This window comes from Eretmochelys imbricata, chromosome 10 (genome assembly GCF_965152235.1).
Source record: "Eretmochelys imbricata isolate rEreImb1 chromosome 10, rEreImb1.hap1, whole genome shotgun sequence".
Taxonomy (NCBI): Eukaryota; Metazoa; Chordata; order Testudines; family Cheloniidae; genus Eretmochelys; species Eretmochelys imbricata.
The window spans coordinates 69,645,396-69,660,577 of NC_135581.1; positions in this window are offsets into that span (position 1 = coordinate 69,645,396).

The following is a 15,182-nucleotide window of genomic DNA, read 5'->3' on the forward strand; positions in this document are numbered from 1 at the left end:
AAAGGGAAGCTGGCCTCTCTGGGGAAGCTGATAGAAACCACACTGCTTCAATGCGGTGCTTTCCACTATTAGGCTGTATGTAAAAGATGAAGTTGAGCAGCTAACTTATAACAAGTCAGTCTACAAATGTCACCCATTTGCAAAGAGAACAGACATGATTGTCTCAGTTCTGGCATAAGTGCCTTTCTGATCCCTTCATGGCATCCCCTCTCAGGGCTCCAGCCTTCACTCCTCTTGGGGCAGGAACTCTTGTGCCTCTCCCTCCACAGCAGGGATTTAGGCTGCAATTTCCTTCTGTGACTCACTGTGATCCCCTTAGCAAGTCGGGGGGCCTGAGTCTCCCAGTGACCACGCTATACTTGTTCTAATACTGCCTTGCCATATCAACCTCTCGCCCTTAGGGCAATTCCACTGCGTCTTGTGGGTCTGCATTTAATAAGTGAACCTGTTCCAAGAGTTGCACTCCATCTGTTGGGAGTAGCCCTGAAGAGATGGGGTTTAATCATGCCTAGACACCTTCACCCTTCCTATTTAATTTCCTTCTGTGACTCATCAGTAACCTCTGAGATCTGGGGGGAGGGGAGCTCTCCCAACCAATGTGGGGAGTGGGAGAGAAGATACCACAGTAAAGGGCTCCTGTTCCCAGGAGTGTAGTTTCACTGCAGAGAGGAGATCATGGCCTGTTCTCTAGTACGCTGGAATAGCTTCTGTCTAAAAATATGCCTGATTTTAACCTATCTGGGTGGATTATTATGGGAAGAGTTGATGGAAGGAGTGAGGTTTAAGGAGGGTTTAGAAGGAACTCCAGCTTTTGTGCCCATTCAGATTTTGGACTCTCAGCTGAGATTGTCAACGGTGCTAGTTAATGGCAGCAGTGTTAGTGGCTTTTGCAATGTAGACGCCTCACTAGTGGGAACAGACACAAGTGCTCCGCTTGCTTTAGCTAGGCCAGCGCATGGTAATAGTCATCCATCATGGCACAGGTTAGTCAAATATCCAGGTAAGAGGTTGGGCTGTTGCACCTGCTTCAAAGCTAAGCTAGCTCCATGTGAATGAATGGTAACTGGGGGCCGTGTTCCCTAAGGGTTAGAGCAGGGGACTGGGAGTTGTGTAACCTGGGAGGGCTCTGACACTGCTTTACTGTGTGATGTTTGTGTAAGTTACTTCATTTCTCTCTGCTTCACTTCCCTCCTCTTTAAAAGACGAATAATAATACATCCATACTTCCAGGGATGTTGCTAGGCATTAATTCTTATGCACCACTTTGAGATCCATGGCCAGAAAGTGCTAGGCCTTTTGATGTAATAGTAACTTGCAAAAGGGAGGCAACTCAAAGCAATTTATAAACTGCTAGGATCTAGTAGTTAGAGAAAGAAAAGAGGCTCAGCTGAGGTCACCCAATATCAGGGTCCGCGACAATCCCAGGCAGAGCATGGTGGTACTCTTGATCTTAGATAAAGAGTGGCTGAAAGCAATTTATGGGGTTATCAAATGATGTATTACATGCACCATGGGTCCAGGTTTGCAGTGATTTAGCCTAGTATTGATTGAGGTGAGACTGGGGCATATTCTGCCACCTTTTTTTAATTTCAATCTGCGCTGGCAGTGACTTTGGGTCAGAGGGGGGGTTTAACGAATCGAACAACACAAATCAACCAGTGGAGCCTCCCAACAGGAGTCAAAATCACCTGCTTTTGAAAGAGCTTGGAAATGATTTTTAAGGGGGGAAAACAGAGAACAAAATGGGTCAGCAATCAAAATCAAGGGTAAAGTTTTGCAGTGCATATAAATGGTTCTGTGACAGTTGTAAATGGTCTTCACTCAAATACTTTCAGGGGGGATGGGGGCAGGTAGCAAACAATATATGCTGTCTGTTTCCTTCTATTATTGTGCTAACTTGGAAACGTAGGGCTGAAAAGGACCTCAAGAGGTCACCTACTCCATCCCCCTGCGCTGAGGCAGGATTAACGTCTATCCAGTTAAAATCGTTGTAGATGGCACAATAAAGCCAAAGTACACATGGGCATTTACAAAGGCTTGTAATCGCATCATTGCAGCAATGGAGTGAGTTGGTAGAGTTCCAGATCATTAAAACTGGATGTTACTCTCCTGAATTCTGTGCGTGAAAGGGATCACTCGGAAACTACATACAAAGCTAGTGCATATGCATATGTGCACTGATTGTTCCGTTCAGAGACGGTAATGGTCAGAGCATTAATCAGGTAGCGGGAAATTAGGTTAGATATTAGAAAGCTTTTCCTAACTGTAAAGATAGTCCTGTGCTTAATTAAGCTTCCAAGAGAAGTTATGGAATCCTTGTCATTGGAGGGTTTTTACGAACACATTAGACAAACACATGGTCCTCCCTCAGCACAGGGCGCTGGACTAGATGGTTTCTCCAAGTCCCTTCCATTCCAATGCTTCTGTGATTCTAGGTAGGTGTGGGTGTGGGAAGGATATAATTTTATATCGATTATCTCTAGGAAGCAGGGATTCGGTCCTCCCGTTGATCCCTCCTGGGGGCAGGGGAGGGAGGAATAGCACTGCAGATCATCTGATGGTCTAAAATCCTTACATGTAATGAGTGGCACTGTGTAACGTGTCTCCAAGAGGTGAGTGCACATAGGGTGAGGGGCAAAAATGACTTTAATCCACCTTTACCACCTCCCTTTCTGAGCTGGTGAATGGCCAAAATGATTCCTGGGCCTAACTTGGGCACTGCTTTGAGTTACCGCAGCTTCCCCAGGGCTGCCTTCAGGTGGCTGCCCAAGCCAGAGGTTCCCCAGAATCTCTCTAGCACTTTGCACTACATCCCTGTCCCCCCACTATAATGGGGCTTGTAAGGGGCCTGCCCAAGGCATCCTATGGCCTGTCCTATGCCATGCATCCCCACGGGAGATTCCCCAGCTAACTAAAAAGCTTTTATAGCCCCTCTATGGCTTAGGAGGAGGGAGAGTCCTTCCCAGTGCGTCAAATTTAATCTGTGACGTAACTCCGCTGGTATTTCTGATCCAGTTAGAGGGCTTGTGTCTGTGTACGAGCTTTAGGTATTAATGCACTAGGAAAAAGACATCTGTGTGAGCTGACGGTGAGCATTTCCATCCACCTGCTGTGGGAATAGGGATAGAATGAGCCCAGCAGCTAGTTTTCTTGAAAACTGTTTGTTTTTTTCCCCCCTGCATTCATGAGCAAAATGGAATGATTTTATTACAGGTTCTGCATGAGTTCCAGGATCTCATCTTACGAAATGCTACCATGCTGCGCCACAGGAACCTAGATTAACATGTCTCCGATTGGGGAGGAGGGGGGAACAAATACAACTGGCTGAGTAATGCCGTGCTCGAAGGCCAGTTTGTGAAGACTGTATTCACAGGGGAGGTCTCGGACGTGATTCTTTGCTTGCTCTGGCTGACTTGAGCCTCGGCTGCGGGCATTGATGGGACTGGCCCGTCTTGCAGAATCTCCCACACCGAAGGAAGGAGAGCATTGCATTGTCCCCCAGGCTCACACGAGTTAGCAATGGTCACTGCTGTGGCAGCTAGTAGGAGCTTCTTGCAGTGTGCATATGCTTTGTGGGGTTGGTAGGGTGTGTATGGACCTGAGAGCCGCAGACACTATGGACTGAGCCCTTTCTGTGTGCAAGTCTGTCATCAGATTCCTGTGACATGTCTACTCAGAGAGAAGAGATCTGTATGCACGGTGACTTGGGACTCAGTCACTGCCCTCTCAAAACTCCCAGGAGGCAGGAGAGGTAGGAATTTAGTCTGGGCTTGATACATCCCACCCCCACCCCCCACTCCTGAGCAAGTCAAGACTGCTAGTGAGTCAGCCGGAGCAGGGTGGTGTGACTGATACAAGGCATTCCCTGTCCAGTGTGTCTAGGCCCCACTGCTCACAAGAGTGAAGGACCAAAATCAGGGCTCAAAGAATGATTTATTTTTTTGTTTGGCAGCACAGTGCAGTGCCTGGCGTGGCCTCTGGGAAGAAAAACTAATTCAGCATTTCTTGTTTCCTTATGTGACTTGGTTTTCATCTTGGGAAGAATAAAGCTGACAGCTTGGACCATTCAATAAGGTACTCTCCTTGGGCAAATGGTCCTATGAGTCATGTTACATGTGAGCCTCTCTTATCAGCTTCCCATAGATCACACACTGCTCTGTTTTCATAATCTCTAGAATAACCTTTCTCACAAAGGAGGTTGCTTCAGAAGCAGCATGGTAAATGCGGGTCACCTAGAGCCAAGAACTTGATCAATATTATACTGAAAACCACACTGAATGGCAGTAGCACTCCTGAGATCACCTCTGCAAGGTGCGTGTATTGATTGCTTAGGTCATAGGCACAGGTACAAGTAAAGAAGATCACGGAGCTTACACCAACTTTCAGGTACTGGATAAAAACAGATTAGCCCGATCTATTGTATGACTCTCAAAACCTGATATTTGTAGTGCTGCTTCGTAGTGCATAGGCAGGTGCAGAGGAGGAGTCAGGGTGGGTGGGCGAATTGGTGTCTCAAAGCATTTCCTGTTCGAAACGTTTTTCTGTCTCTAAAGTGCGTGCTCATTTCAGTCATTCACTATTGCACCTGTGTGGCTCTTCAGAGACATGAGCAGATCCTATGAATAAAGGGAAACATGCAACTGTAGTCTAGTATAACGGGTTGGAGACCTGAAGCTCCGGTCTATTGAAGCTGAAGAGAAGACCCAAGGGGATAAAGCTTTTGGATAATCTTCCTCGAGTTGAATAATACTGGATCCACTGAATGGGTCCCCTTGAAGTCAGTGGACTGCTCAACGTGTTAGTTATTCAAGATGAATATCAGAACTTGGCCTATGGTGATTCAGTGTTCAAGGGCCAGCTGTTGTTTGTTTGCTTGTTTATGGTACAATGGGCTCACTGCACCTGCCTGCCTGTTTGCCCACAGGAGATGACGGGCAAGACACAAGTTTGCAGAAGGGGTTGGTACAAACCAAACTCCCAACGGATGGCTCTGGAAGGAAGCAGCCTCACCAATAGCATAGCTTAACATCTCCTCCTGCTGCAGGCTGCAGAGCAAAGCCACGGCCCTGTCTGCATGCCTGCGTGTGCAGGGGGTCATCTAGCAATCCCCATGGGGTAGGGATGCTGGGGAGTCCATCTCTGTTACCTGATTCCCCACCCCCTGCTGTTGACGGACAGTTATTAAAATAAAAACCAAACCGCCTGGGTGCCCCCATGCCTTTGTTTAGCCCAGGATGTCAAAGGCCTGGAAAGTTATTGGCAGTTTTAATTAAATGTTAGCTCTGAGGTACAGAGCAAACCATAATGGTGCAGTGCCCATTCCAGATCATCTTGTAATAACCCTATCTCCCATTAAATATAGTAGCAATATTGTTCACCAGAGATTAGGACGCTAACGCAAATAATCAGCCCAGCCTAGCCTAGACAGGGTGGGATCTTCAACCAAGAGGAGGATTCAAATGATCACTAAAAGGCCATGGGGAAAGAAATCCTGGGCGAAGGCATTCGCTCCTGAGAGGGCAGGCAGCCTTCCCACCAGACCCCTCCCCTAAGGGCTCCATAAGGGGAGGGCAGCTTTAGCTTTTAGCCATGGGCCCTAAGCAGGCCTTCCATCCTCCCCAGCTGATCAGTCACTGCCTTGTCTGGCTGGCTTGCCCCTACTAAGTGTGAGTGTGTGTTCAGTCTGCATGATCCAGTCAATCCTTGGCTTCTGCCGAGTCTGTTTAACAGGGGCCAGTTGTGACATAGACCTGTCTTTCTGTCTGTCTCTCTCACACACCTCTCAGATGAGTTTGCAGGGGGAGCAACTGCAGGAGGAGCTGCCTGTGTGGTCAGCCAAAGTTATGGCAAAATCTTCTGATCTCTGGCCCCAGACTCCATTCAATGTATCTGCAGCAAATATTTGGGCCCTCAAATTTTAACTTTGTTGGAGTGTCCCCTGTGGAGGTTTGGGAGCACAGTCACACTGCTTGCTCTGATCTGCTTTGATATGGGGCGTAGCTTGACTGCGCTACTAAAAAACCCACTTTACTGGCCATTCATTAGGTCCCACCGTTACTAATGAGCTCTGTGGCATTATATGAAGCAAAATTTGCTGTTATGGCTAAGCAGCTTACTACACTGATGGACCACAATGGCTGAAGAATCTTTTAGCAGCTGTATTAGTGACAACCATCCATAACAGCTAGGAGCACAGTGCTTTTTCAATAAACTTTGCCTTCTCTTACAAACCCACACTATGGCTGGAGATAAGTGAAGGCAGTCCAGGGGGTTGAATGAGACATAATTATCCATGGTGCCACTGCCGTGAAGTCAGTGCAGTCACATCAAGAATGGTTTCCGCTTAGTATCTTTATCTTTGCTCATTTTACCTTGGCCCATTTATGTATTCACTAGCACAGTAGGATCTAAGAGCCGGTGCTTTCAAAGCTATTATTTGTATTGAGGTTGTGAGAACAACAGAGCAGAATTGCCTGAAGTGCACCATAATGCTCTCTGTGTTGTACCTTTGTCAACAAAACACCTTCCAAATGTACCTACAATATCCCTATTTTCAAAATATTTAACTTGCCAAATCTTGGGGGTTTTAAAAGTAATTGTCTTAGACAACTGTCTTAAAGATGACTCCTGATTGCTGTGGAACATTCTGAAATGCCTCTCCATGCACTGACCCGTTGTGTGTTCAGAAGGTCTCTAGTGTGGGAAAAGGCATTCTTCACTGAAATAGATATATATTCCATTGATTTCAATGGAGCTCTGCCAATTTACACCGGCTGAGGATCTAGCCCATAATATGTAGTAACCCATGCAAACTTCCCTCCAACTGAAGACTTTAGCCAAACTTTGAATGCAGGTGCTGAAAAATGCATTCACAAACTTTGTCAGCTCACACATTGGAATGTGCAAAACCACACATTTTGTAGAATAAGAATATGTAACTGCATGTGCATATGAATATCTAAATGATCAATTGGACTGCGTGTACATTTTTAGAGGCTGTTTTGAAAAGATGGCCCTATATCTCATGACTGGCAACAATGCAGCAACCTGTGACAGTGTTTTCCCTTTTGTAATGCCATGGGAAAGCCTATTCTTTGTTCCCAAACAGGACTTTGGAATAACCTAAGCCAAAGTAGCCCTTAAAGAATCCTCTCAGTGCAAATGTAGAGCATGCTGGGAGTAAACTAGACTAGGCAGCTGATCTAGCATTCTGATCACTGCAACTTCAATTAGTTACCTGTGCACGCCTGAAAATGGGAACTGTGCCATATTGGTAGACTGATTATAGCTTGTAACTCTCTCTCCAGCCTAACCATCTCATGAACTCAGAAGGTACAAAGGCATAAGAAGGAAGTGCAAAAGGGGGAAGAGAGAAAGTGAGAGAGCTGTAGGCTGGTAGAGTCTCCCCTGCTGGGCTCAGGAGCCTTCGAGTCCCAGAATACTGTTAGGGCTGGTACACGATCTGTAACGATGGTGGGAATGAACTTTGTATATCAATCACTGGGTGTTCTAGCTGAAGAAGGTCTCTGAATAGTTTGTCTGGAAAGAGGCAGGAGTGGAACATGCCCTTGCCACACTCCTTTAGAGTGTTAGTTGTTACCAGGCACATCGCTAGCTAAGCTTTATGTACTCAAAGCATCAAGGCCAATATTTTACATATCCAATCCAAAACACCTTAAGGGTTCCTGGTTTTAAGAAGTTGGGAAGGAAACTCAGCACTTCCTGAAAACTCAGTCCCTTTGAATGTGTCTCAAGTTGGGCGCCCAAAAATCACTAGTAACTTCTGAAAATCATGACCCTAGTTCTTTGCCTTTAATAATACCCCTATGCCTAGAGCTGGTTTGACTTTTTTGTCTAAAAAATCTATTTCAAGGGGGGGAAGCATTTTTAAAATAAAAATCTTGCTGAAAATTTTCATGTTTTGGTGAAATTTTCCAGGTTTTTTAATGGGAAAACCCCAAAACTGGGGGTAGGGGTGAGGAGTGGGGAAAGAGATGCTTTTTCCCAAACTTTATCTCAGTGGCAAAAAAGAATGGGGAATGAAAAATTTGGAGGGGTTCTTTGAAAACCTGGGAAAACTTAGAAGGAATTGTTTTGTTTTTTTTTAAAATAAACCTTTTCAAAACATTCAGTGAAGAATACTTAACCATTTTCCACCCGCTGTACCCACATGTATTAACTAAAGGCTCATGTTAACTTGAAACTCCAGATATTGCTAGACACTCTTGTATGCTAATAAATAAGTAGACTTGCTGAAACAATTATTTTAAAACAGGTGGATGATATGAAAGGCAAATGCCTGGTGTTAAGAGAACCTGCCTGAGTAATGCTTTGGAAACTTTATTCAAGAACCGTTCACCCTTAGGAAAACAATAGCTGGAGTGCTTCCTGAATCCATAGTTTAGGCTGGATGGTACATTTAAAATCTGTATGGAGGACTCTGAAATTGATCTATCTTCAGGTCAGGAGTAGGTCTGTTTTGGAAAGACATCTAAAATTTTAAACTGCCCTTTTCACTGATGATTTTCAAGGGTGCTTTTTTGCACATATGGGCAGCAGGTTTAAAACAAATAAAAGGAAGTTCTTCTTCACACAGTGCACAGTAAACCTATGGAACTCCTTGCTTGAGGAGGTTGTGAAGGTTAGGACTATAACAGGGTTTAAAAGAGAACTGGATAAATTCATGGAGGTTAAGTCCATTAATGGCTATTAGCCAGGATGGGTAAGGAATGGTGTCCCTAGCCTCTGGTTGTCAGAGGGTGGAGAAGGATGGCAGGAGAGAGATCACTTGATCATTACCTGTTCGGTTCACTCCCTCTGGGGCACCTGGCATTGGCCACTGTCAGCAGACAGGATGCTGGGCTGGATGGACCTTTGGTTCAAAGCCACGGGGAATGTGATGGGCTACATGAACTCAGGCCTCTTCCATCTCCTGTGATTCTGTCATAGCAGTGGGGCTACTTGTGGTGAGTGAGGGGAGTAGAACTGGGCCCATAGGGAGGAGCTCTCACCTCTCTGCTCCATGATGAGATCTGGATGCTCTCTATGTGCGGCCCAAATCTGGTCTGGGCTTTTTTGCTGCTGCATTGCACTGCATCGCTAAAGCAAAACCGATCTGTCCTTCACTATCCCCCAGTCTGCTTCCCCATTGACTGGCTTTGTCTTAGATGATCTGGCTTAATTATTATCTATATTACCACATGAACTAGGCCCCTTTTGTGCCAGGCGCTATACAAACACAGAACCAAGAGCGTCCCTGCCCCCAAAGAGCTTCATGTAATTTTCCATGTTGGCTCTCATTTCCCCTCCTGCCTACAGAGTGATTTCCTCGTCAGCCCCCTTGTGTACCTCAAGGGAAAGATAGCAAAGCCTGGGGTTGTATTACCCTTTCTGCTGTACCTCCTCAGCTGTGGAGCGCCTTTGAAGGGGGCGTTTTCTGAGGCAATTGTGGCCAGGGGATGCTCTGATAGCATATTCACAGTGAGGGCAATTAAGCATTGGAACAAGTGAAGAGGGATGGTGGTGGATTCTCCATCACTGGAAATCTTTAAATCAAGATTAGATGGCTCTTTCTAAAGGATATGGGGTAGTTCAAAGGGAATTTTTGGGGGGAGCAAAGAATTTTGAAGAGCAACTAGCAAAAGACTCAAACTAACAGCAAAAGATGTAAGTACATCAGAAGCAAGAAACCTGCCAAACAATCAGTGGGGCCACTGAACGATCGAGGCTCTAAAGGAGCACTCAAGGAAGATAAGGCCATTGCAGAGACGCTAAATGAATTCTTTGCATCAGTCTTCACTGCAGAAGGTGTGAGGGAGATTCCCACACCTGAGCCATTCTTTTTAGGTGACAGATCGGAGGAGCTGTCCAGACTGAGGTGTCAGTAGAGGAGGTTTTAGAACAAACTGATAAATTAAACAGTAATAAGTCACCAGGACCAGATGGTTTTCACCCAAGAGTTCTGAAGGAACTCAAATATGAAATTGCAGAACTAGAAACCATGGTATGTACCTATCACGTAAATCAGTTTCTGTACCAGATGACTGGCGGATAGCTAATGTGAAGCTATATTAGCACTGGAAAAGATACAGAGAAAGGCACCAAAAATGATTAATGGAATGGAAGAGCTTCCCTATGAGGAGAGATTAAAAAGACTGGGACTGCTCAGTTTGGAAAAGAGATGACGAAGGGGGGATGTGATAGAGGTCTACAAAATCATAACTGGGACGGAGAAAGTGACTAAGGAAGTGTTATTTACCCCTTCCCAAAACACAAGAACCAGGGGTCACCCAATGAAATTAACAGGCAGCAGGTTTAAAAGAAACAAAAGGAAGTACTTCTTCACACAACACAGTCAACTTGTGGAACTCGTTGCCAGGGGCTGTTGTGAAGGTCAAAACTATAACTGGGTTAAAAAAAGAATTAGATAAGTTCATGGAAGTTAGGTCCATCAATGGTTCGTAGCAAGATGGTCAGGGATGCAACCCCATGCTCTTGGTGTCCCTAGGCTCTGACTGCCAGATGCTGGGACTGGATGACAGGGGCATAACTTTGATTACTCTGGTCTGTTAATTACCTTTGAAGCACCTGGTATTGGCCGCCGTCCAAAGACAGGATACTGAGCTAGATGGACCATTGGTCTGACCCAGTAGGGATGTTATGTTCTAAAGTTCTGTTGCCGAGGTTAGACAGGAGGTAAGACTAGATGATCACAGTGGTCCCTTCTGGCCTTGGAATCCATGAATATTTCCAGTGGAGAAATGCTGCCAGGGACAACAGGAGCACCACTGTGGGCCGGAGGTGTGGAAGCCTCCAGCTGAATGGTCCTGGCCTCCTCCTGGCCCCCACGATATGAGGAGTGCCACCCCTTCCAGCTGTCCGTATTAGTTTTCCCTCCTCACCTGTGTTTGCAACACTCACCACAGAGGTATTGGGGAACCCACCTTTTCCTTGGCTGGTAAATATTTCCTTGGCTGCCCCTTTGTTCAGAAGTGAACATAATCCGAACTGGATCAGTCTCAGATTCCCCATCGCTGCAGCAAAGCTGAGTGAGGAAACGGGCAGGATGTGTGTTTGGCTTCTCAAAAGGTGTAGCAGACAATTTAGTGACATTAAAGCAGAAAACTATCTCCCATAAAAGCATTCACTCCATGGAATCACTCCTTGTAACAATCCGCTCTCTCCAAATTGTGCTGCTTGAGCTCCCCCATGTGGATTGTTCTTGTGCTTGCATAATCCTTTGAGTTCACTACGTTTTTTTTTTTTTCTTTAAAAGATCATAGACGGCTAAGTTCCTCACTCAGTGAAACCCATGAAGCTCCTTTGACTTCACTGAGGACAGATTTCAGCCCCTCCAAAAAGAGCAATCAAACCCCTGATGGATTTCTCTCTCTACTTTATAGTGATATTTACAAGGCTTTTCATTAGCTCCCAGTGGCGGCAGCAGGATCATGTGCCCAGCTCTGCAGTTAACCTAGCTGCTTGGCTCAAGTACTTTGAGGCAGTGGGAGTGGAAGGAGTGCCCCTCAATAGTGGAAGATTAGCTGCCTAGGATCCTCTCCAGAATGTTTATAGAGCTGTTTACTGCGCTCCAAAGCACAATGTACATTTTAAATAGCTGATCATACCAACAATTCTGTAGGCCTTCGGGGAAAGGGGAGACAATTGGCCTGCATTAAAGTCATGACTAAAAATGAAGACACTTCATCAGCATCCTGCAATTGGTTATTCCTTTCTGTTCTGCATGGTGTCTCCCCACCCCTAGTTATCTTGGTCAGATACATTAGTGGGGCTTTATCCATTACAGTTCTTTGTTTGTTAATAAGCACGTCTGGGGATAAATACATTCAACCAAACTGACCACCTATTGAAAAGGTGAATACATCTGCCCCCATATCATGCCTCCTCTTCCAGGGATGATTGCCGTGAAGGCACAGTTGCTCTTTGGGGGACAGCATCCGGGCGTGTGGATTTCCCAGCCATGGATCCTTGTCAGTGTGTGTATGGCAGGAGGGTCGATCTAGCCTTCATGCTGTTGTAGTGGCCACATATCCTCTCTGCTGCCATTCTGCAGCCCAGGAAGCAAAGTGGGGATGGCGAATCTTGCACAAAGGAAACACAACGCTCAGCTGCAGAGTCAAGCTCTTTATTTCTTGCCTTCCCCCACACTCCCTTACTCTAACTTAGTGTAGGATAAAAAAAAAAATAATGAGAGTTTGCTTAAGTTTTGATTAAGGAAATATCTGGGTGTTGTAAAGAGAGGCCCTGACTAGGAGGTAGAAGGATGGCCTTGAAAATGAGTTATAAGGCCCAAAGGGAATGCAGTAGGAAGGATGTCTGGTTCAAAGCACAACTAATTGAATAAGGGGAAGCTTCTAAGAAGGCCTCTGACTGATAGGGGTGACTGCAGATGGTTTTCAATAAGAATTTCTCTTAAACAGAGCCAATGTGGAACTTCCCACCCCACAGACCAGTGTTAACTCCAGCCTGTGTGAACCCAGCTGCAATGAAAAGTTGGCCAGCAGGAAGGAGGGGAAGAGATTAAGGAGGAGAGACCTGGTGCAGGAGGGAGTGGGGGCGGGGGGGTAGAAGGAGCTTGTAAATCTTATTTGGATCAAAATTAGGATGAGTTGTCTAGTTTACAAGTGATTTGAATGTGGTAATTGGCTCTGACGTTTGTTTGTTGCAGGGTATGAAAGTTATGAATTTGAAGGTTCTTTGTCAGACCCTACTATCATGCTGGAGTATGCCAGGGTGCGACTGTCATCCCTAAGGCTGGCCTATTTGTAAGTATACTGATCACATGCTTATGAATACTTTTTGTTTCTGTATTGAGTATAGTAAATTGCGGATTATTTAGGCTTTGTAGGTACATTTACAGCAATTGTATAAATACCATTTGGCCTTTGGATTTAATAAAGGAATTTATAGTTAAATTAGTTTTTGGTTTCCCATAACAATATTAATTTCAAATAATATTATTTCCAACACTTAGTAACACACACCTCTCAGCGAGGGTGGCAGCTTTGAATGATTAAAGCTAAATGAGTTTTGAAAGGCAAAACAAACATCTGAACCTCTCTTTAAGTGTGAAAAGGATCGTTTTCTTTCCTACTCGTGCCTTATGCTTTGCTAGCTGAATGGGTTTTCTTTACACTCCCCGCCCCCCCCCAAAAAAAAAAAAACTGCTGAAACCACCCATGAAAACTTAGGCCAAAACAGAGTCCTGTTGGGCAAGTGATAAGTGCCTGAACACGGGAGAGACAGGGGCCTTGCAGTGAAAATGGGCATCTCCCAAAGTGGGCTGGTGTTACTGGGGAGCCACAAAAATTCTATGAAAAAAGAAAAGGAGGACTTGTGGCACCTTAGAGACTAACAAATTTATTTGAGCGTAAGCTTTCGTGAGCTACAGCTCACTTCATCGGATGCATTCAGTGGAAAATACAGTGGGGAGATTTATGTACAAAGAGAACATGAAACAATGGGTGTTACCATACACACTGTAAGGAGAGTGATCAGGTAAGGTGAACTGTTACCAGTAGGGGAGCGGGGGGGGGGTGGAAGGAAGAGGGAGAGAACCTTTTGTAGTGATAATCAAGGTGGGCCATTTCCAGCAGTTGACAAGACCATCTGAGGAACAGGCCGGGGGGGGAAATAAACATGGGGAGATAGTTTTACTTTGTGTAATGACCCATCCATTCCCAGTCTTTATTCAAGCCTAAGTTAATTGTATCCAGTTTGCAAATTAATTCCAATTCAGCAGTCTCTCGTTGAAGTCTGTTTTTGAAGTTTTTTTGTTGAAGAATTGCCACTTTTAGGTCTGTAATCGAGTGACCAAAGAGATTGAAGCGTTCTCCGACTGGTTTTTATAATTCTTGACGTCTGATTTGTGTCCATGTATTCTTTTACGTAGAGACTGTCCAGTTTGACCAATGTACATGGCAGAGGGGCATTGCTGGCACATGATGGCATATATCACATGAGTAGATGTGCAGGTGAACGAGCCTCTGATAGTGTGGCTGATGTGATTAGGCCCTATGATGGTGTCCCCTGAATAGATATGTGGACAGAGTTGGCAAGGGGCTTTGTTGCAAGGATAGGTTCCTGGGTTAGTGGTTCTGTTGTGTGGTGTGTGGTTGCTGGTGAGCATTTGCTTCAGGTTGGGGGGCTGTCTGTAAGCAAGGACTGGCCTGTCTCCCAAGATCTGTGAGAGTGATGGGTCATCCTTCAGGATAGGTTGTAGATCCTTGATGATGCGTTGGAGAGGTTTTAGTTGGGGGTTGAAGGTGATGGCTAGTGGTGTTCTGTTATTTTCTTTGTTGGTCCTGTCCTGTAGTAGGTAACTTCTGGGTACTCTTCTGGCTCTGTCAATCTGTTTCTTCACTTCAGCAGGTGGGTATTGTAGTTTTAAGAATGCTTGATAGAGATCTTGTAGGTGTTTGTCTCTGTCTGAGGGGTTGGAGCAAATGCGGTTGTATCGTAGAGCTTGGCTGTCAACAATGGATCGTGTGGTGTGGTCTGGATGAAAGCTGGAGGCATGTAGATAGGCATAGCAGTCAGTAGGTTTCCAGTATAAGGTGGTGTTTATGTGACCATCGCTTATTCTATGCTGAGCCTTTGAGGTTTGGAAAACTAATATCTGGGGGCATTAAATTAGCCACTAGAGGCAGCCTACCATGCGAACAGTTACAAGCTGCTAATATAGGGGAGATTCACAGGGAAGAGTTCTATACGGGGCTAGGGTTTATATTCCTGCATTTGCAAGAGCATTCTGCTGTCTTGGCCAGTTCTGTCGAGGCTGGGCTTCTCTCCTCGCTTCTGTATAATGATCTGAGGCACCACCCTTTGCTGCTGACTCCTGGAAGCCAACAGGACTACCGTGGTCATGAGAATCACATTTTGGTGGTGTTTAAAAGATCAGACCCAAGGGCCACATTTTAAAGGCTTTTAGGCACAAACTTTTGGTTTCAGTTGGAGGTGGGTGCCTAAATACCCTTGAGGGTCTGAGCTCAAGTCTTTGGTAAAGAGACACATATGCTTAAGATGCATTGTAACTAGAAGCATATGGAAGCTGAGTAGCACTAGGAGCAGAAGGATGTCTGCTGTTGAGTCACAATCTCTGTGCAGAGTCCGGGAACCAGCCACAGATGTAATTTATGACAAAGCTGGGCCTAAAAAGTCAA